This window comes from Lissotriton helveticus, chromosome 2_1, assembly GCF_964261635.1.
Source record: "Lissotriton helveticus chromosome 2_1, aLisHel1.1, whole genome shotgun sequence".
In the NCBI taxonomy this organism is placed as follows: Eukaryota; Metazoa; Chordata; class Amphibia; order Caudata; family Salamandridae; genus Lissotriton; species Lissotriton helveticus.
In genome coordinates this window covers 1,515,006,603-1,515,027,957 of record NC_136059.1, presented here as the reverse complement: position 1 = coordinate 1,515,027,957, position 21,355 = coordinate 1,515,006,603, and positions in this window count along the sequence as shown.

Here is a 21,355-nt window from a genome sequence, read left to right as displayed (position 1 = left end):
CTTCCACCAACAGCAGCAGCAAGATCCAAAGTGGAGTCCCGCTCCGCGGGAGGAGCCGGGGTGATTTAAGCGCCCGTCCGGCGCTTAGATGACGTTGATAGTGTGGGCCCCTCCGGGAAACCTGGGAACTGCAGTCCCGGGGGCCGACACAGGCAAGAAGAATTGCGGGCGAGAGTCCAGTGAATGCGGTAAGTGCGCCCTCCGGTGCGCCCTCCAGCAACTTGGGGCAAACGAGTCCGTGACCCAGGTGGCTTCCACCAACAGCAGCAGCAAGATCCAAAGCGGCGTCCCGCGCCGCGGGAGGAGCCGGGGTGATTTAAGCGCCCGTCCGGCGCTTAGATGACGTCAATAGTGTGGGCCCCTCCGGGAAACCTGGGAACTGTAGTCCCGGGGGCCGACACAGGCAAGAAGAATTGTGGGCGAGAGTTCGGTGAATGCGGTAAGTGCGCCCTCCAGTGCGCCCTCCAGCAACCTGGGGCGAGCGAGTCTGTGACCCAGGTGGCTTCCACCAACAGCAGCAGCAAGATCCAAAGTGGCGTCCTGCTCCGCGGGAGGAGCCGGGGTGATTTAAGCGCCCGTCCGGCGCTTAGATGACGTCAATAGTGTGGGCCCCTCTGGGAAACCTGGGAACTGTAGTCCTGGGGGCCGACACAGGCAGGAAGAATTGCGGGCGAGAGTCCGGTGAATGCGGTAAGTGCGCCCTCCAGTGCGCCCTCCAGCAGCCTGGGGCGAGCGAGTCTGTGACCCAGGTGGCTTCCTCCAACAGCAGCAGCAAGATCCAAAGTGGCGTCCTGCTCCGCGGGAGGAGCCGGGGTGATTTAAGCGCCCGTCCGGCGCTTAGATGACGTCAATAGTGTGGGCCCCTCTGGGAAACCTGGGAACTGCAGTCCCGGGGGCCGACACAGGCAAGAAGAATTGCGGGCGAGAGTCCGGTGAATGCGGCAAGTGCGCCCTCCGGTGCGCCCTCCAGCAACTTGGGGCGAGTGAGTCCGTGACCCAGGTGGCTTCCACCAACAGCAGCAGCAAGATCCAAAGCGGCGTCCCGCGCCGCGGGAGGAGCCGGGGTGATTTAAGCGCCCGTCCGGCGCTTAGATGACGTCAATAGTGTGGGCCCCTCATGGAAACCTGGGAACTGTAGTCCCGGGGGCCGACACAGGCAAGAAGAATTGCGGGCGATATCCGGGGAGAGGAGCTGGCCTAACGGCTAGGGCGCTCGACCTCGGACCTGGGGATCTGGGCTCGAGTCTCGGTAACGACGCCAAAAACCTCCTGTGATTCTGGGCACATCACTTAATCTCCCCGTGCCTAAAAATTAATGTGTGTTCATCTTCATGTAACGTAACTGGTGCTATGTAAAGCGCTCTGATACCTGATTCGGTTCGGGTCTAGTTCGTGCTATATAAAACTCTGCAAAAAAAAACACAAAAAAAAAACTCCTCAGTAAAAGTACTTGGTAGGGTGGTCTTAAGACAGCTGACTAGTTGTCTTGAGGAAACGGGAACACTTTCTGTAGCCCAGTACGGCTTCAGAAAAGGGATGGGCACAATAGATCAATGCCTAAACCTGCAACTATTGATAGGCAAATACACGGTAGCAAAGAAGGGAGCACTATTTTTGGCCTTTATGGACCTGTCCTCGGCTTTCGACCGAGTTAACAGGTCAAAGCTATGGTCCAACCTTCTAGTCCTAGGCGTAGACAAAAACATCGTCTATTTTTTAGCGGACCTGCACAGGGATTTATCCGCAACAGTGAGGTATGATCAGCGGGGTAACTGTACAGAAGGAATCCCCATTTCAAATGGAGTAAGGCAGGGGTGCATTTTGGCACCACTGCTTTTTACACTATATATTAACAACTTAGATACCATCCTAACTGCCTCCTGCAAAGATTTCCCCCGTGCAGGGAAACGGATGATTCCCGCACTTTTATATGCGGATGATGCTGCTCTCTTAGCAAGAACTGCAGTGGGACTACAGTCACTACTAGACTCTTTTTCGGCCTTTATGAAGTCACTAGACTTAAGTGTATACTTCTCTAAATCACACATAATGGCCATTGGTCAGAAATCTCTAAAAGTCAAAACCCTATATTGTGAGGGACATCTACTAACTAGGGTTTCATCATTCCCATACCTAGGAGTATTATTTGACAATCATGGATCCTAGGGCACCCAGATCACTGCGAAAAAAACTGTTTTCATCAGAGCTACATCCGCAGTGTTGGGTTTCGCCAGGAAGTTAGGAGCCAGGCCTATGAGGGCCTTGATTCAAATATACAGGGCAAAGTGCATTTCTCTTGCCATGTATGGGGCTGATCTGTGGGGTATTAAAAACACAAAGGCCATACAGATCATTGAAGATAGGTTTCTAAAGAACCTCCTAACCGTCCCTAAAACAACAGCAAATTACATTGTCCATCAAGAATGTGGTATTGGCTTTGTGGAAGACGCAATTGCTGTGGCACCCCTACAAAAATGGATAGCAACTTGGTTAAATCCTGATTTAGTGTTAAATCACGACATCTTGAAAGACTGTATGTTACTTGACCATGGGCTGTCTATACCCTGGCTCAAATATGTTCAGAAGTTATCCATTAGGCTAGGTAGACCAGAATTGTATAACTCCCCAGAAACACTAAGGAAGGGAGATATAAAATGGTCCAAGGAAACATACCTACATCTAGCTACCACAGATAGAGAAGCGAGAGAGCTGGTAAAGGTGACGGTAAGGGCCCACCAGCTATGTAAAACAACGCTATCCATGGAACCATATTTAGGTTATGTTACAAATAGCAATCACCGTTTCCTACTGACCCGTTTCAGATTGAATCAATTTCACTTTCTTCTTGGTGAACAGAAGGGCTGGAAGAAGGTGGATGATCTTGGGCCCTGTACCTGCAACAGCTTTTCGGAACAGGATATTATACACTTCTTATTTTTCTTTGAGCACCTTACCGTCATTAGGAAACGTTTTATCCATCCAATTTTAATTAACAAAGGTTTTATGCAAGTGAGACCAGCCTTTCACTGTCTGCAAATGTTGACCGATGTATGGGGGGAAACTTTAAATATTGCTAACTTTTTATCTGCAGCTGCGAGAACCCTAAGGAAAATAACCTAATATTTTAAAATCATGTACAGTTTTTTGTGTTAAAATGAAATCACTTTTGTATTGCTTTTACCCATCGATTTTAATATGTATTTATGAACTTTGATAGTGTTTTTATAAATAAGGGATTTTCTGCTGTTGATATAATCTGCTTTTAGAATGCTTTTATGGTTTGCACATAAACCGAATAAAGATATTTGACTGACTGACTGAATTGCGGATGAGAGTCCGGTGAATGCGGTAAGTGCGCCCTCCAGTGCGCCCTCCAGTAACTTGGGGCGAGCGAGTCCGTGACCCAGGTAGCTTCCACCAACAGCAGCAGCAAGATCCAAAGCGGCGTCCCGCGCCGCGGGAGGAGCCGGGGTGATTTAAGCGTCTGTCCGGCGCTTAGATGACGTCAATAGTGTGGGCCCCTCCAGGAAACCTGGGAACTGTAGTTCCGGGGGCCGACACAGGCAAGAAGAATTGCGGGCGAGATTCCGGTGAATGCGGTAAGTGCACCCTCCAGTGCGTCCTCCGGCAACTTGGGGCGAGCGAGTCCCTGACCCAGGTGGCTTCCACCAACAGCAGCAGCAAGATCCAAAGTGGCGTTAAATTAATAAGGTACCATACGAGAAATATTTTCAGGCAAAAGTGAATGTGATTTAGTCTCATAAGGGGAAAGGCGACTAAAGAAAATGAAGCAAACGGCATCGAAGAAAATCCATCTGTGTTGTTCTTCTTAGTATAAAGTTAAGTGGAAGGAAGGGTGGTCTATTTCTATTTTTCTTTATTTTAAGAACATTGGCCTGCCCTGAATTTGGAAAGAAATCTATTTCAGAAGAATCCCACTACCCAATGAAGGTAACTGAATACAAAGCAAAGAGGTCACAGAAATCCTATTGAGTTGCACCTTGAAGGTTAAGGCGCCAGAGAGGACACGTCTGCTGAGTGCAAATCGGCTGCACCCTCTAGAAGTACTGCCATGTCTGCATTTTACTGTAAATTTAGTTGAAAAAGTTCAAGCAGAAATGCATCCTTTCTGATTTTATACATCACACGTATACCACCCATTTCCCCTTTTTAGGTCGTACCTTCCTGACAGCATATAGGTCTCGTTTGCTTATGATGTCTTGGGGACTTTAAAAAGGCTTCCCTGGGAATACACTCCACCCGTTGCTTACCATTGGCTTTGTGGTCTGTAACCCACATGTACTTGCTTTCTATTTGCTTGCTATATTTATCTTAGGGTGTCCAGCTTGAGTTCTTCCCTTACGTTGCCACACCCTATTACTCACTATAGGTAAACAGGCCTTTAAATCTTGTTCTTATCTTTTCACATTTGCTGTGCATTCAAAGACAGAGATCAAATGTCAGACTCTGTCTTCTGAGGTAGCTTGGTGTTTAATTGTCCTCCTCTGACTTCAAAGTGATTGGATTTATGTGCAATCATGCTGACTACTGGGGTGTGCTGGTGGGAGGCTGTACAATGTCATTTTTTTTCTAGCACACAACAAGATTTAAATGTCTGTAAATTAACCGTGCAGATATTTCAGAATGTATCAGAATTAAGAAAGCACAAATGAAGTATTTTTTTTATAATTCTGTATGGTTGTGGAAACAAATAGTTTAATACGATCAAAACAATCAATACACTAGGTGATGACATTTCCACACATTATCGTTTGTTCGCTGTATACTTTTATCAGTAAAACTATATGTCTGATCAAATGTAATGGTCACCATGCATGCTCCACTTAACCCCACTTCACTCTACTCTGCATCACTCTACAGCACTGTACTCTATGGTGCACCACTCCACACAACGCCACTCTATTCTACATCACTACCCATTGTGCCACTGCACTCGACTCCGCACCACTTCCACTTCACTCCACACCTATTTACTCTGCACCACTCTACTCTATACTAATGTGCTCTGCCCTACTCTACTACGCACCACTGCACTCTTTGCCACTGCTCTCTACACCACTCCAGTCTAGTCCGTTCCACTCCACCAAACTCTACGCCACTCCACTCCCTACCACTCTACTCTGCAACACTGACCTTTATGCCAATGCACTCTACACCACTCTAACCTACTAAGAACTACTGCACTCTTTGCCATTGCACACTATCCTGCACCACTCCACTCTATCATGCACCACTCACTGTACGCCACTTCACTCTACTCTGAAACAATCTAATGTACGCAACAGCACTCAGTGCCACTCTACTCTGTGACACTGACTTTATGCCACTGCAATCTATTTCTCTCCCCTCCGTTGTACACCACTCTACTCTACTGCATTTTACTCTAACTACTATACGCCAGTGCACTCTATGCTACTTTACTAAAAAACAATGCACTCTATGCCACTGCTCTCTACGCCAGTCTACTCTGCAGCACTACACTCTACATCACTATACTCTACTCTGCAACACTCTACACCACTGCATTCTACACCACTGCATGCTACACCATTGTACTCTACGTCACTGCACTCTATGCCACTCTATTCTACTCTACTCTGCACCACTGTACTCTACGCCGCTGCTCTCTGCACCGCTCTAAACAAGATCGAAAAACCAAGCCTCACCAAAATACCAAAGTATTGCTGTATCGTCATTCAGTATTTCTTTTTTATATATAAACATATTTTCATTTATTGAGATAAAAGTTTCATTAGCAAAATGCAAATAAATCTATGTTTTTGCTACAATTATTCTTGCTCTATACAATACAAATCACAAAATGCAAAATACAAAATGCAATTTCATCACCGTACCTCATGTTGTACCTCAACGCTCCACTCCATGATACACCACTCTCTGCCACTCTACTCCATTAAACCCTACTCCACTCTATGCCACTACACTCCAAAACACTCTACTCCACTCTGTGCCACTCTAAGCCACTACTCTACTCTACGATACTCTATGCAACTCCCTCTATGCCACTCCATGCCACTTCACTCCACACTCTATTCTGCGACACACTACTTCACTCTGCTCTACTTCTCCACTCCACACTACTTAATTCTATGCCACTCTACTCTGCAACAATCTACTCTACTACAGTCTACACAACACCCTCTATACCACCCCAATCTGCCCTACGCCACTCCACGACACTCTATTCTACTCCACTCTACATCATTCTATGCCACTCTATGCACTCAACTCTACTTCACTCTACTCCCTGCACGACACTCCACAACACTCTACACCACTCAACTGTATGCCACTCCATGACACTTTCAACCATGCCCCTCCTCTATACGATGATCCATAATACTCTACTTTACAACACTCCATTCCACTCCACTGTACTCTACAACACTCCACTGTATGACAATCCACTTTATAACACTCCACAACACTCGACTTTATGACACTTGACCCCTCTCTACTTCACTCTACTCCACTTTACGACACTCCACTCCACTCTACTCCATGACACTCCACTTTTCGACATTCAGCTCCATTCTACTCCATGACTCTCCACTTTACGACACTCCACACTCTACTTTACGACACCCCACAACACTCTACTCCACGCCACGACACTCCACTTTATGAAACTCCACTTCATTATGACACTACAAAGCAATCCTCTCGCCACTACTGCACGACACTCACTTTTATGGCACTCCACTTCACTCCATAACACACCACTATATGACTCTCCACTCCACTCCATTCCACTCTGCTCCAGGACACTCCACTTTATGACACTTCATGACATTTCACTCCACTCCATAAAACTCCACTCTACGACACTCCACTCCACTCTACTCCATGGCACTCCACGCTACTCCACAACATTCCATGACTCTCCACTTTACGACAATCCGTTCCACTCCACTCCACTCCGCTCTACTCCATGACACTCCACTTTACAATGCTCCACTCCATCCAACTCTCCTTTACGCCCTAAACTTTTAGCCTATGTTGAACCGCAGCCTGGTGTACAACATGGCTAAAACATATTGGCAAAGCCAGTAGCTCTTGCATAGGCTAGACCTATTGACTTTTCCAATGCTTGTTAGGTCTCATCTATGTAGACAAAAGCCACCTTGTGTGCTTCTCCCCCCTCCACAAATGTTGCCTCGACCCATGCGCTATGTGTTACTTCCTCATCCCCCTCCAGAGGTTTTTTATTACTTTCCCCACCCTGCCTATTTAGTTTTTGGGCGTCATACTGCCCAGCATCGAGGTCCTCTGTTGATTTCTTGCCTCTCCATCCACTACATGTGTTTCTTCCCTGTTCACTTCGCCTTTGCTCCCTGCAGCCAAACCAAAAAGAGTTTTTTGTATTAATTTGTTTTTCTTTGGAGGCCCAGCAGCTGTCAGTTGCTGCTTATCTGCTACACAGTACAAAAAGCACATTTGTCGTAATAAAAGTGCATTTATTAAATTAGAAGATCCAAATGGAGTCTACCATTGGTAAATAAACAATACGCTAACATCATTCCCTTGGCTCGTGCATGCATGGTGATGCATGACCACGATTCTGTCACCAACCATGTACATGCCTCATTGTGCCATTTTTGTCCTTTTTTTCCAGATGATATACAGCATTGGCTAGAAGTATTTTGATTTTTACAGACGCTGTGTTGCATTGGCACAGTCTAGGTCACAAAGGCAAGACCTATTGGCATTGGCAAACCTTGTGTTTAGAAGGAAGCTTAGTTTTTTCTTTGAATATTTGTAGTGCCTGGGATAACGGACTCCATTTCCATAAATAAGAACTAGTGTCCCAAGCAAGGTTGGCTTATTTTGCTAGCATACCTACTGGTGTTTGCTGGTATAAATGCAGAGGTTTTTTAAGCAATTGAATTCAATGTGCATTTTAGTTTTGACCACATGCATGCTAAATAAAAATCACACAACAGGAATAGAGAACACACACCCTCATAACAGAGGGAAATTAATCACCCTTCCATGTTGAGTGTACACTTTAAAGATAAAAGGATGCAACTTGAAATATTAGTCAGTGGTGGCAGAAAATACCGGCGGGGTGGAGGGAGTGATGAAGCGGTAATTTCTTCTGGTAATTTCTCAATGCAAAACCCTCATGCTACCTCTAATTTACAGCTGAAAAGGTGTTGGGCCCTTGACACCATGTATTACCTTCAGGAGACTTTAAATGATCATGAACAGTCAGAAATGTAATTATTATTTAAGCCAATGAAGAGAGTTGTTGAGTATTTTAAAGGTTTTTTTCTAGTCAAAAGTTAAGTTTTTCTCTGACTCTTCATTCATTAGTAAAATATCAATCGGGTTACAGAATTTGGAAAACAGGAAGAATAGCATTAATACAGAACATATTACAGTCTGCATATAAGCATCACATGCAGAAAAGAAAATGTGGCGCAAAATCTCAGTCAAAACTCTTAAAGAGTTTCTAAGAAAAAGAGTCTTGCAAGGCTAATCAATAATTTTAGAGTTTGCAAAAATCTCATTAAGAAAAAAAAAAATAAGACAAATAAATCTTTTCAGACTTAGTTAATTAGTCACAGCATAAACTCAGAATTTTAGCATCTAAATCTAAAAAATACTTTCTATCTGTTGCTGCTCTCTGCATCTCTGCCACTCTGATAGGAGCTGCTCCTTGAAAAGCACCCCCTCCTTCACCAGACCTTAAAGGAATGTGGCCTGCCATGCTAAATATGACGTGCTATGACTTTCTGAAAAAAACATGAGCAAGGGAACCCTTCCCCTCTCCTCGGACGCAATCTCACCCAGGCTGCAGCAATTTCCTCCCGCAACATTTCTCGTACCTAACCCATAGAATGTCTGGTCTAATCTGTTCCTTCTCTCAAGAGCTCACACGCCCCCCTAAAGCCTAATGAGCCTAGAAGCTGCCTCCAAAGAGGTCATTATTTATACTCTAATTCTTGGCAGACTACACAAAAATGTTGCATCTTCAGGAAAATTTGTGCATGATTGGTCAGCCACGATGGCATGAGGTCTCACTATCCTGACTCATTAAAAAATTCTAGAGAATACCAGTTTTAACAAAAGAAGCGCAAATTGATTAATACATTCATAAGTTTAGCATCATTTACTAGGAAATTTGTTTTAGTTTACCTAACTCTGGTACATTAGCACAATCACAAGAATGTACAGTTCACAGTGGCCTTGACTCCTTCGTGGTTTGAGGCGAGGTGGTGTAATTTCCGCCTTGATGGATTCACAAGCATCCATTTAATTTAGGCCCAAAAACAAAACAAACAAAAGAGAGTATTAATTTCATGTCAATCAGCCCATTATGTTTCCCTCCCTCATACCAATACCCCTTATAAATGTTTATCTAGCCAAGCTATTAGTTTAAAGCAGCTTTTATGATTGGTTGTGTACGACATGCAAAATGTGCAATGTATAACATAGCATTATTATGCATTAGGGTAAATTTAAAAGTGCATACAGTTAATACATACATGCTTTAATGTTTTAGATAGCTTTTCATGCAAAAAAAGCATTTAGACCCATGTGTAGTGTTTGGTGCATTATTAATTCACACACATTATAAAAGAGGTGTTTTAAACTAAACATGCTTATCAAAATATGCAACAAGCCAAAGTCTCTTAAGACAGGAATAATGAATCTAGATTGCAAGGGATGAACTGGGAAGAGAGAACACATTCTATTAATCTTCAAAGCTAAAAAGGCCACTTTTCTCTACACTGCAAAAACACATGTTAATTCAGCACAAGCATTTCAGACTGACTAGGCCTCACTTTCATATTTTTCATGTGCCATGTTTTAAACTTGCACCAAAATGTGCGTGTCAATTTTAAATGCAGTCTATCTGAAGCACGAAAATAAACAAGGCATGACTCCAGATGAAATCTACTCCATCAGGAGTGCGGGGAGGGGGCAGTGGGGAGGACGTGGGGGAGCGCGCGGTGAGGGGTTAATGTTAGAAAAAAACACTTACCTGGTCCTGCTGGCTGCCTTGCGCTCATTCGCTACCAGTTCCTGGTCCCAGCAGTACCTGGGACAGCATCATGACTCTCCATCCAATCCCTGTGCTGCTCTGAAGCATGAAAGCAGTGTGGAGATTAGCCTGAGCTGCTTTGATCAATACTCACTCAGGCACAGGGATTATGAGCTTTTCTCCAACTTGGCTGTACAATCCAGCTGGAGTGGAGAAATCTAAGTGTGAATGTCAGGTTGGGTGGCCTAAGTCAGCCGGTCAAACTGACATGCTCACTTAAAAGTGCACTTTTACTACTCCTCCTCTCCCTCCCATGGTCCGGCCCCACCTCTCCCCTGCACACGCTGGCTCAGAGCCAGCAGCTAAAAAATAAAACAATAGTAAAATAGTGTTATATTTTTCAGCTGCTGGCTCTGAGCCAGTGTGGCAACGCTCCTCCGTCGTTGCGGAGGAGCCGTCGCTGGTGGTTATACGTGTTAACGTGAACTACGCGTTCCGAAGGAACTACATTGAAAAGGAGGCAATCTGCCACTTGAAAATTCTCTGTAGCAGAGAAAAACATGAACCTAATTCCTTGGACTGACAAGGACTATATCCAAATTAATGGCTTGTCTCACCAAACGTTTCACCACTTGAATGTTTCCTACAAATTCACTGTAGTCATCCCATACATTCATTGATGGTCAGGGTTACCCATTTCCATGAGAACGATACATAGCGCAGATAGCAGACGGCCAGGCGAGACTGGAGAGAGTGACAGATGAGATGCATTCAAAAGGATTTTGACAGCAAGAGCCGAACTTCTACTAAAGAGTCTGCATCCCTGCCCGAGACCTAGACATTGGGCAGGTTATTCTACACCCTCCCCCGTTATGAATACATCCAACCAATCCAAGGTCAACACACTTTCCTACTACCAACAGGATTTGCTCCACGGGCTTGATTTGTGTTGAGCAGTGGAGTGCAACATGGCCTAGTCTGCTCACCTTTTTTAGAGGACCTAAAATGTTTGTAGAATGAGTGATTTTTTTTAATAAGAACAGTATTGCTTTTATTAAGAACAGTACACTCCAATGCTCTAACAAAATAATACAGCACAGTACATATATGTTCCTTTAGCTCTGCCCCCACTCCCCTCACCCAATGGTTGAGTTCAGAGCTGGAGGCGAGTCTTCCCCCTTATCACCCATTCATGCCAACATAGGTCCATCATTGCACCATGCTCTCTTGTACTTGTGAGGGCATTTCCTTGCACTGTATACAGTTTACTCCACCTTGGCGCACCAGTCCATGCCCTACCTCCATGCCCTAAGGAGAATTTCAGTGTTTAGTCATTTCCTTTTTGACTAGAAGTATGCCAAGGCCCAACAAGGTTCTCCCCCTCATGCCCCCCCCCATCGTCCAGGATGCCCAACAGTGCAATCTTATGCTGAAATAGCCAGTGTCTTCGGTCCCACGCATGCTTCCCGTGAGTTGGCCTTATCCAGTTCTCCCACTCATTCTTCCCATTCCGCTTTAAGGGGAAACAGCAGGTCCGGTGAGTGTGCTATTAGTGTTTTATAAATGTGTGATATCACCCTTCCCCAGAGGGTCCATGAGCAGCTGCCCCTCCAGGGGATTGTATTCTGGGATGTCATCAAGATCATCCTGGTGGTTTTTTTTTGGAGGCAAGATGGCGGCCGCTGCTGTGGCCGGTGAAGTGCTGTGAAAGCTGCGCTCGGCATGACTCTTCATTAATCCCCCCTCACTAAAGTCTTTTTCTGCACCTCTTACCTGCTAGACGGCGGCGTTGGTGGCAGCGTATCAAAGACGCCGATATTGTTGTCTTCCTCTTTTGCGGAGAGTTTGGTGTTCTGAACGAGTGTTTTTGGCGCATGTAGCATGGAGTACGGGGCTGTCGGCAAAGCGGAGAGGTGGCTGGTGGTGGCTGGAGCTGCTGAGGAGGCGGTCCTCGGAGTGAGCTGGGAGGACTCGGTCGGTAACCGGCAAACACGCTGCAGCTGTGCTAGAGTCGAGTAGAGTTGAAGCTCGGCTTACGCGGAGACTGGGACACTGTTTGACGGAGAATTTTGCCTATCTTTGAATACTGCCGGTGGTAGTGATTTGGAACTACGCGAGGAACGGCTTATGGGTTTACAGACTACGGTGAGCTACACTGGAGGGGGTAAAAACCAATTGTTGCTGCTGCATATCTGCTGTATACGCTTTAAGCATATGACTCCACTGAAAGTTACAAGTGGTGAAAACGCCTAACTGCTCTGAGGTTTTGGGGAAAGAGCCCCAAGTGGTGAAAAAACATCTAACTGTTTTGAGGTTGTGGGGAAAGAGCCCCTGCAGTTATATCCTCGTCTTCCCATTTCGGCAAATATAAATATAATGGCGAAGGGTAGAGGTGGCTCGAGGAATCGGGGTGCAGCGGCTATTTCAGACCCTATGAATACTCTAATAGAGGGGAATGCAGCAGGGAATATTGCTGATGATCCATTGCAGTGCTCTATTGGAGATGGAACTTTGGGGATAGCACCTAATGGTGTACATTTGAAGGGGATAACTAATGTGCGACAGGATGCATCACCCATTCTGACAACCCCCCGTGCTCAACCGTCCCAAAAAAATGCTGCAACACTCTCAACTAAAGGCCCACAAGACGGGGGAGTGAGACAGCGAGTTGTCCGGGCAATCTTCAATAAAAAAAATAACAAATCTAAAGTAGACGCCTCTAATGTGGAACCTCACAATGATCAAGTGTTGGCTGGACTTCAGAACGATCTGCAGCAAACTCCGCTGCCTGATAATGGTCCACTTGTAATCTCCCAGCTTGAATCAACAGAGGAAACTGAAATAGAAATAGCTAACAGTGAGGATGGAGCGGATAACATTACAGGGCTAGATATCAATCTGGGGGCTGAGGGCGGCAACGGGTCAGAATATGCAGGTTCAGACGGAAAATTTTATTCAATGTCAGATCTGACCTCTCCATCTGACAAGGAAAATGAAGGAAATGATGAGGACAGTCTAAGTAATTTAGGAGATTGGGGGACAATGCCAGATGAGGAAGAACAGGACGGCTATGAGGATGGTGCAACATGCGAGACAGTCAGGAAGATGCCAGAAGTGGCAGGAAATGAAGACCAGAATCAAGGCACCCCATGTGCTCAGCTCAATTTGGAGGAAGAGGAGATAAATGAAGACGCAGTCACCTTAGGTCTGATATACAAAAGCGTAATGGCTCATCGGAATGAGACTAGGGCTGAAGGGCTGCGGACACAAGGAGCTGTGAAAAAGCTTCAGAATACAGTAAGGCGCCTAGTGAAAACTTGCACTGAGGTAACCACCAGGGTGACGGAGGTGGAACAGCGAGTCTCCTCAACCGAAGATAGCCTGGGAAAACATCAGTCGGCTATTGAAATACTACAAAAATCAAACTCGGACATAGACTGGAAACTCACTCACCTTGAGAATCGCGCTAGGCGCAATAATCTACGCGTTCTGGGCATTCCGGAAGGTAAAGAGGGATCGGATCCCCGTAGGTTCATTATACAGATGTTCAGTGAGGCCTTTCCGGAATTGAAATCCTGGAATTTTGAAATTGAAATCATTCGTGCACATAGGATCCCTTTTTTGAATCGTCGGCGTGACAATGGACAGAAAGCATACCCAAGGGACATTTTGATCTGTTTAAATAACTTTCTCCTGAGAGAGGCTTTGTATGATCTTGCACGTCCAGAGAAAAGGAGGACGGCGGCTAGGTGTGAGTTTTTTGTTCGTCCAGATTTTTGCCCAACAACCGTGAATGAGAGATGGCAGATGCGGAAGTTAATTGCACCATTCCAGGCAAAAGGCGGTCAATGTTTTTTACTTAACCCAGCCAAATTGAAGACTATTTTTTGAGATCAAACGAGATACTTTACCTCTGGGTCTGAGGCTCAGGTATACTTGAATCAAATGGACAAACAAGCGAAAACTTAATCTCAAATATTGAACTCTCTGAAATAGACTATAAAGGACACATCGCATTTGTGAGAGGGAATTTGATTTGAGCTCAAATTTAGGAGGGTGATTATGGGTGGTCAGGGGTGTATGAGGTGTAACGGTGTGTTGTTTTGTTCCTAAACTATAAGCTATAGTACATTAGGAGTTTTGCCCTCCCTTACTTAAATTATTATTTTTTTTTCTTCTCTTTTTTTTTTAAGGTAAAAAATCAAATCAGGGGTTAGCATTGGAGATTGGTATATCAAGTAGGCAATTGGTGCCCTGGGCTTAAGGGCTTGAATACTACTGAATACTACAAAGATCAGATAGAGGTCGGGACCTCTGACTATATGTGTATGAGAGAAATATACCCATCTATGATGTATTGCAGATTCTTGCTGGCTCTGGAACAGGTATTTAGGGAGGACATCCTAAGGAGGATATAATTAGCCTGAAGTAAGGCTGCTGATTACGAGTTTGGGACGATGGAAAAAAAAAAAAGGAGGGGAGAAGGGGAGTCATGACACGCAGTGAAGGCATTTCTGCATCACAGAGGACATAGTCCTTAAGCCTCGTGAAGGGTGGTGGCGAGGGTGGGTTCTGGGGGGGAGGGGTTAAGTGGGGGAGGGGGGAATTGGGCAGAAAAAAGAAAATAACACATGAGTTAGGGTTGAGAAGAAACCTGTATTTTGGTGGTGTAGGAGAGCAATTGGCGAAATTTATTTGGAGCAAAGATGCAAAAGCTGAAGTGGAATAATGGCAGGTAGGGGTCTAAGGGTTGGCACATTGAATGTCAGGGGGTTGAATTCGCTGGAGAAAAGACGGAGAGTTACACAAGAGATACGGGCTTTGCAATGTGACATCATATGCCTACAAGAGACCCATGTGGCTTGGTCTAAGAGACATCTGTTAACAGAACTGGGGCTCAATTTAATAGCTTGTACTAAATATTCAGGGGCGGCCAGAGGGGTGGCAATTCTTGCCAAGACTCATATAGCTACCACAGGTAGGGCGCAATTTGATAGGTTGGGACGCTGGGCGATAGCAGAATGTGTGGTGGGGTACATTAAAGTTACTGTGTGTGTTGCATATGGAGCAAACTTAGACGAAGCAGAAACTCTTAATTTTTTAAATGTTGAATTGGCAGCTTGGCCCACACCATTGATTATGTGCTGTGATTTCAATATAAATTTAGCACCTAATGTGCTAAATAATGAGAAGGCAAGATATACAGGCAGGAAACCGAAAGTATTCAAAGCATTACAGGTACTTCTGGGAGCCCATGGATTGGTGGATGCCTGGTCGGTTCTAAGGAGCGGGGCACCTGGGTATACTTTCTTTTCTTTTCCACATCGCACATTGGTTCGATTAGATTATTTTTTTGTTTCTTTATTGATGTTGAATCAGGCTGCAATCCAAGTATATCCTACAGTGACATCAGACCACAGGCCAGTTGTATTGACTCTATCTAGCATCATTTCTAGTGAACGTCCACAACAGTTCTCTTTTGATCGTAAATTATTGTTTGAACAACTCTTTATTGAACACATGAAGGAGTGGATTGTATCTTTCTTCAACATTAATCGGGGGAGTAGTAATGTAGGGTGTGTGTGGGATTGTTTTAAGGCTGCTTTTCGTGGGGAGGTATTGAGTTGGGGTTTGTATAATCAAAAAGAACAAGCAGTAGAAATAAAGGCATTGTATCAAGAGTTGATCATGGCCGAAGAGGCGCTTATGGTAGGGATACAGGCAGGGATTAATATAGATGCAGAGATCAATGAAGTAGCGCGTCTGAAGGCAAGAATAAATCTGAGGTGGTCTCAGGAAGCAGCTAAAAAATTTTTTGCTAAAAGACAAAGTCATTATGAATATGGCGAGGCAAGTGGAAGATGCCTCGCCCAAAGATTAAGAGCAAAAGCGGCAGCCCAGCGGATCAATGAGATATTAGATTATAAAGGTGACCCTGTTAAGGACGAACAGGGCATTTTGGAGGTATTCAGGCAGTTTTATGAGTTATTATATCAGGGGGATGTGCATAATGATGGTAATTCTGCATTTCTGATTAGCCAACATTGTCTGAAGGACCTTTCGGAAGATGGAAGGGTAATGTTAGATGCGCCTATTGCTTCGGAGGAATTAGAATCAGCAGTAAACGGACTGGCACTGGGCAAGGCTGCTGGCCCAGATAAATTACCCTTAGAAATATATCAAATGTTTTTTGCGCTGCTAAAAAAGGATCTCCTGGCAACGATGCTTGCAGCACAGAAAGGCTCTGCCCCCAAAACTTGGCAAGAAGCGACTATAGTGGTATTTCATAAAAAGGGCAAGCCACTTAATCTACCGGGATCATATCGCCCTATATCACTCCTAAATGCAGACGGTAAAATATACTCGAAGATTTTAGCGAATAGGCTTTCTGGGGTTATTTCGGGTCTTGTTTCGAAAACACAGCATGGGTTTATTCCCCAACGTAGTACTACTAATCATGTTAGAAGAGTGATAACACTACTTGATTATGCTAAGGTAACCAGGGAACCCTTCTGTTTAATTTTATTGGACGCCGAGAAGGCTTTCGACCATGTGGCATGGTCTTTTTTGTGGGATAACTTGAAGAGTCGAGGTTTCGGCTCTGAATTTATCAAATCAGTACAGGTTTTGTATCAGCAACCGGTAGCCCGGATCAGCACCATGGGCCTGGAATCAGCGGCTGTACAAATTGGTAGGGGGACCAGACAGGGGTGTCCCTGTTCCCCCTTACTATTTGCTTTATACATCGAGCCTTTTTTAAGAATGCTGGACTCTAATGGTAATATTACTCCGCTAAAGGTACATATATATCAGGTTAAGGTGTTAGCATATGCTGACGACGTGGCAGTGGCCACGTCTAAACCCATCATGGCAATGCAGGCTATAGAGCGTTTGGTCGTAGAATTTGGTAAATCATCGGGATATAAATTAAATTCAGCAAAAACCCAGCTACTTAGTTTAAATATACCGAGCTACACCGATTCTAGACTATGTCAGGAGGTGGTATATTTGGGAGTCACATTGCTAGCTTGTACAACTTCTTTAGTTAAAGTTAATTGGGACCAGCTCTTAGTCAGTGTTCGGAAAAAAGTAGATCAGGCAGAATGCTTACATCTTTCATTAGTGGGACGATGCAACTTATTAAAAATGCTGATTCTTCCTCAAATTTTATATTTTTTCCAATGTATACCCCTAGAAGTCCCTAAGACCAGTTTGGAACAACTGCAGACATTATGTATGCGCTTTATGTGGTCTGGAGGGAAGGCTAGAAGGGCTAGGCGTTTCATGATTCTGCCAAGAAAGGTGGGGGTTGGTCGGTACCGGATTTCACACTTTATTATTATGCGTGTATGTTGCAAGGAATGGGAATTCTATTAACCGGCGAAGATCCAACAAGACCTGCAGATTGTCCATCGATCTATCAAATGTTGCTGGGGTAAAAGTTAAAAACTGTTTATTTAAATATCTAGAACAAAGTTACTACAAACGCACCCGTTTTAAGACAATGACAGCTGCATATAAGGTCTGGCATATAGTTAGGAGGCTATTGGGCCTCAGGAAAATAACGTGGTACACTCCATTATCATCGTCGTTTTTTCTACCTTAAGATGTGTGGGATAGAATTGTACTCAATTGGAGGGAGAAAGGCATTAGAGTGGTGGGGGATTTGTACGATGCTAGTTATTGTAAATCTTTTGAACAATTATGAGAACAATATTCTCTCCCCAGAGACCATTTCGCAAAATATCTACAGATTCGTAATTATTTAATGGGTATGGGAGGTAACTTTAAACCGAATTCTCTGATTGAAGACATTATGAAAGGGGTAAGGATTGGAGCTTTATATAAACATTTGTTAGACACTAAAGAAAATGATCTAGAGCAACAGAACAGTAAATGGTGTGCTAAACTAGGCAGACAGGACATACAAATAGAAACTTCATTAGATATGGCCAAAGATTTATTCTTGTCGGCAAATTTGGTGGCTCAACATTTCAAATCAATCTATAATCTATATTATACCCCAGATTAGGTGTCTAAATGGTCGGGAGATGCAATAGGTAAATGCTTTCGGTGTGGGTTCACCTCAGCGGATGATGTTCACATCTTCTGTACATGCACTGTGTTAGCTCCCTTGTTGTCTCAGATAGAAAAATGTGTCTCGGCAATTGTGGGTAGTCAGATACAATTATCAGCAACGCAGATATTATTGGGTGTTGAAATGGGCACAGTGAGTACTAGCATCCCGAAGAAACATGTTAAACTTATCTTCTTAGTAACTGCAGTGTACAGGTTATGTATTGCATCTGCATGGTTGCAACAAGAACCGCCCGCTTTTGAAGCTTGGCGGTCTCGTTTTTTTTCGATACACAATATGGAGCATAGTCTCTATGCCTTAAAGAGCTCCCGCAGAACGAAGATCGGGGAACAGATTTGGGGGTTAGTTACAAATTATCTGGAGATGTAACTGGGGGCATCTATCTAGATTATTTATAATTTCTTGTTGGATTTAATTAAGATTGCCTCCATGAAAAGTATACTTAGCAACAGTTTTTTTTCCCTATTTCTGTTCTCCTATACAATTTTGTTCATTCACATTTCTGTATTGTATGCTTCAAAATGTCAAGAGTTAGAGATGTACTTGTTCGACAAAATTGTCTTCCTTTTTGCTGTTTTTCTTTTTGTGTTTCTGTACCAACCGACTCATGTGTTTCTTCATAAATAAATAAAAATAAAAAAAAGATCATCCTGGTGAGTGTGGAGAGCATTCTGAATTTGTAAATAATAGAAGAACTGAGAGGTAGGCATGTTGAACTCCTTGTGGAGGACCTGTAAGGGTTTAATGAGGGTCCGGTCACATACATACCCCAAACACGAGACTCCAATATTGTCCCACCCACAAATCCCTCCAGTTGCACCACTTGTGTCAGCCAACTGCCTTTCCAAAGGGGAGTCTCCAGGGTGTGTTTACCATCCCAGCCGGTCTAGAGTAAAGCCATTCTCCACACGATCTGGGTCGGTTCAGGGAGTCGGTCAGAATAGGAGCTAAATATATTATGTCACAAAAGTCAATGAGGGCCAATTCTCCCTGACACACCATGTCTCTCCACTTCCCATGCATTTATTCATTGAGGATCAATAGCTTGGCTGCCCAATAGTAGAGACGCACGTCAGCCATCCCCAGCTCTCCATCATATACCGTACATACACATTTTCCCAGGGCTACCTGTGGGAGTTTTTGCACCAATATAAACTTTCTCCCCATTGCTGCCATTGACGTCAACCAGCATTTTGAAATGTGAAACGGATAGGTGTGCAAGACATATAAGATGCAGGGGTGCGCCATCATTTTGAAGAGGGCAATTTTACCCAAGAGGTTTAGAGGCAGTTAGTCCCAGCGGGCGATGTCTTCTCTGGCTTTCTGCATCAGAGAGCGCAAGTTGAGGCTTCATGTAAGGCCTGGGTCCCAGGAAATATGGACACCCTGTTATTAAAAACCAAGGGAACATAGCGGAATCTCGGGATGCCTGGTCTCATCCCAATGGTCTCCCCAAATGGGGACCAGGAGAGATATATTTGAGTTGACCATCACGTCAGATGCCCACGAAGGCCTCTAGAATATGAAGGAGGAGGGGACCCATTTTTGCTGGCAGTGCAAGGAAGAGCAGAACATCATCCACATATAAAGCTATCTGGTCCTCTGTCCCCAGTTAAAGCCCCATACTTGGGCGTAGCAGCGGAGATAGACTGCCAGCAGTTCAATGGCCAGGGTGAATAGGAGAGGTGATGGGGGCACTCCTGCCTGGTACCCCGTCGGATCAGGAACCCGTGAGAACCCGTGAGACAGAACACCATTTATGCGTACTTGGCCTTGTGGGAAGGCGTAAAGTACTTGTATATAGGTTCGTAATTTGTCCCCAAACTCCATTCTAGAAAGAGTCTCATCAAGGAAAACCCAATGTACAGAGTTGAAAACTTTTTCAAAGTCAATCAATAGCAAGCCTGCAGATCCCCTGAGAGACTTAGGGGCATATTTACAAGCCCCTATCACCATCACAATGTCATTTTCAGTGACGTTGTGATGGCGATAGGGGCCTCGCCTTATTTACAAGGCAGTGTTAAGCCACTTAACATGGCTTAATGCTGCCTTGTAAATAATGCCCCTTTCAGGCTATGCTTAATGTGAAAGGGGAAGGCAATGGGTGTTGCTGAGGGGATTCTACCGCAACACCCATTGATTCTGAAGCTGCCTCCTATTTACAAGGGAGGCGCAAATAGGAGGCAGCGCCAGAACAAAAACCAGGGAAAACCTGGTCTTGCCCTGGTGCAACGAGAAAAAATGTTTCATTTCTCCTCGTTTTTACTGTTTTTATTTGTGCTGCGTTGTGCAGTACACACAAAAACAGCAAAAGGCCAAAGATTGTTTATGTACAGGAAGGTCCCCTTTCCTCACATAAAAAATATATTTGTTTTAATACTGTGTTGCAACTTCTGTGTGTGCTGCATTAAGCAGCACACATAGAAGTTACAAAGCAGAATGTAAAGATTGTTTCTGTGCAGGAAGGGGGACCTTCCTGTACATAAGCAATCTTCCCCTAAATGCAGACACCCTTGCACTATGGTGTAAACCTTGCGCCAGCGCAGGGGGAAATGCAGGGCTGCACCGTATTCTTGTAAATATGGTGCAGCCCTTCATTTCAGAAGTGGCAGAGCGTGCCGTTAAGTCAAGGAGGCTAGAGACATACTCCACCACTTCTTTGTAAAAATGCCCCTTAATTCAGGACAGTGCCAGGTGCACCCTCCTAATACAGTGATGTGTTCTCTGACAGGGGATAAATCCACATGGTCCGGGTGGACCAGCTGGGGTAACACCTGCAGTAGCGGTTGGCAAGGAGTTTAGCAGAGAGTTTAATCTCAGTATATTGATGACGGAAATAGGCCTGTGTGGGGCCCATTCGAGCGGAGGCCACCCCGGTTGAGGCAGAACAACCAGGATTGTCAGGTCAATATATCCTATGGGAAGTGGCCCTTGTCAATTGCCTCCATGAAAAGGTCAAGTATGGATGTTAAAATCTCTGGTCGGAGTCGCTGGTAGTATTCCACTGGGAATCCTTATGGGCCCAGCGTTTTCCTGGAATGGAGGTCTGAGAGAGCTTCCCCAACTTCTTCTAGGGTGGGCAGGTGTTCCAGGGCTGCACTGTCCACCCCAGTCAACCGAGTAGAGCAAGCTCCGGTACCAGTGGCGAGGTTGCCTAGCAACTTGGGTGTGCTCGTTTCATGTGTAGCTTTTCATAATAGTGGGCAAAAGCCATCACAATCCCC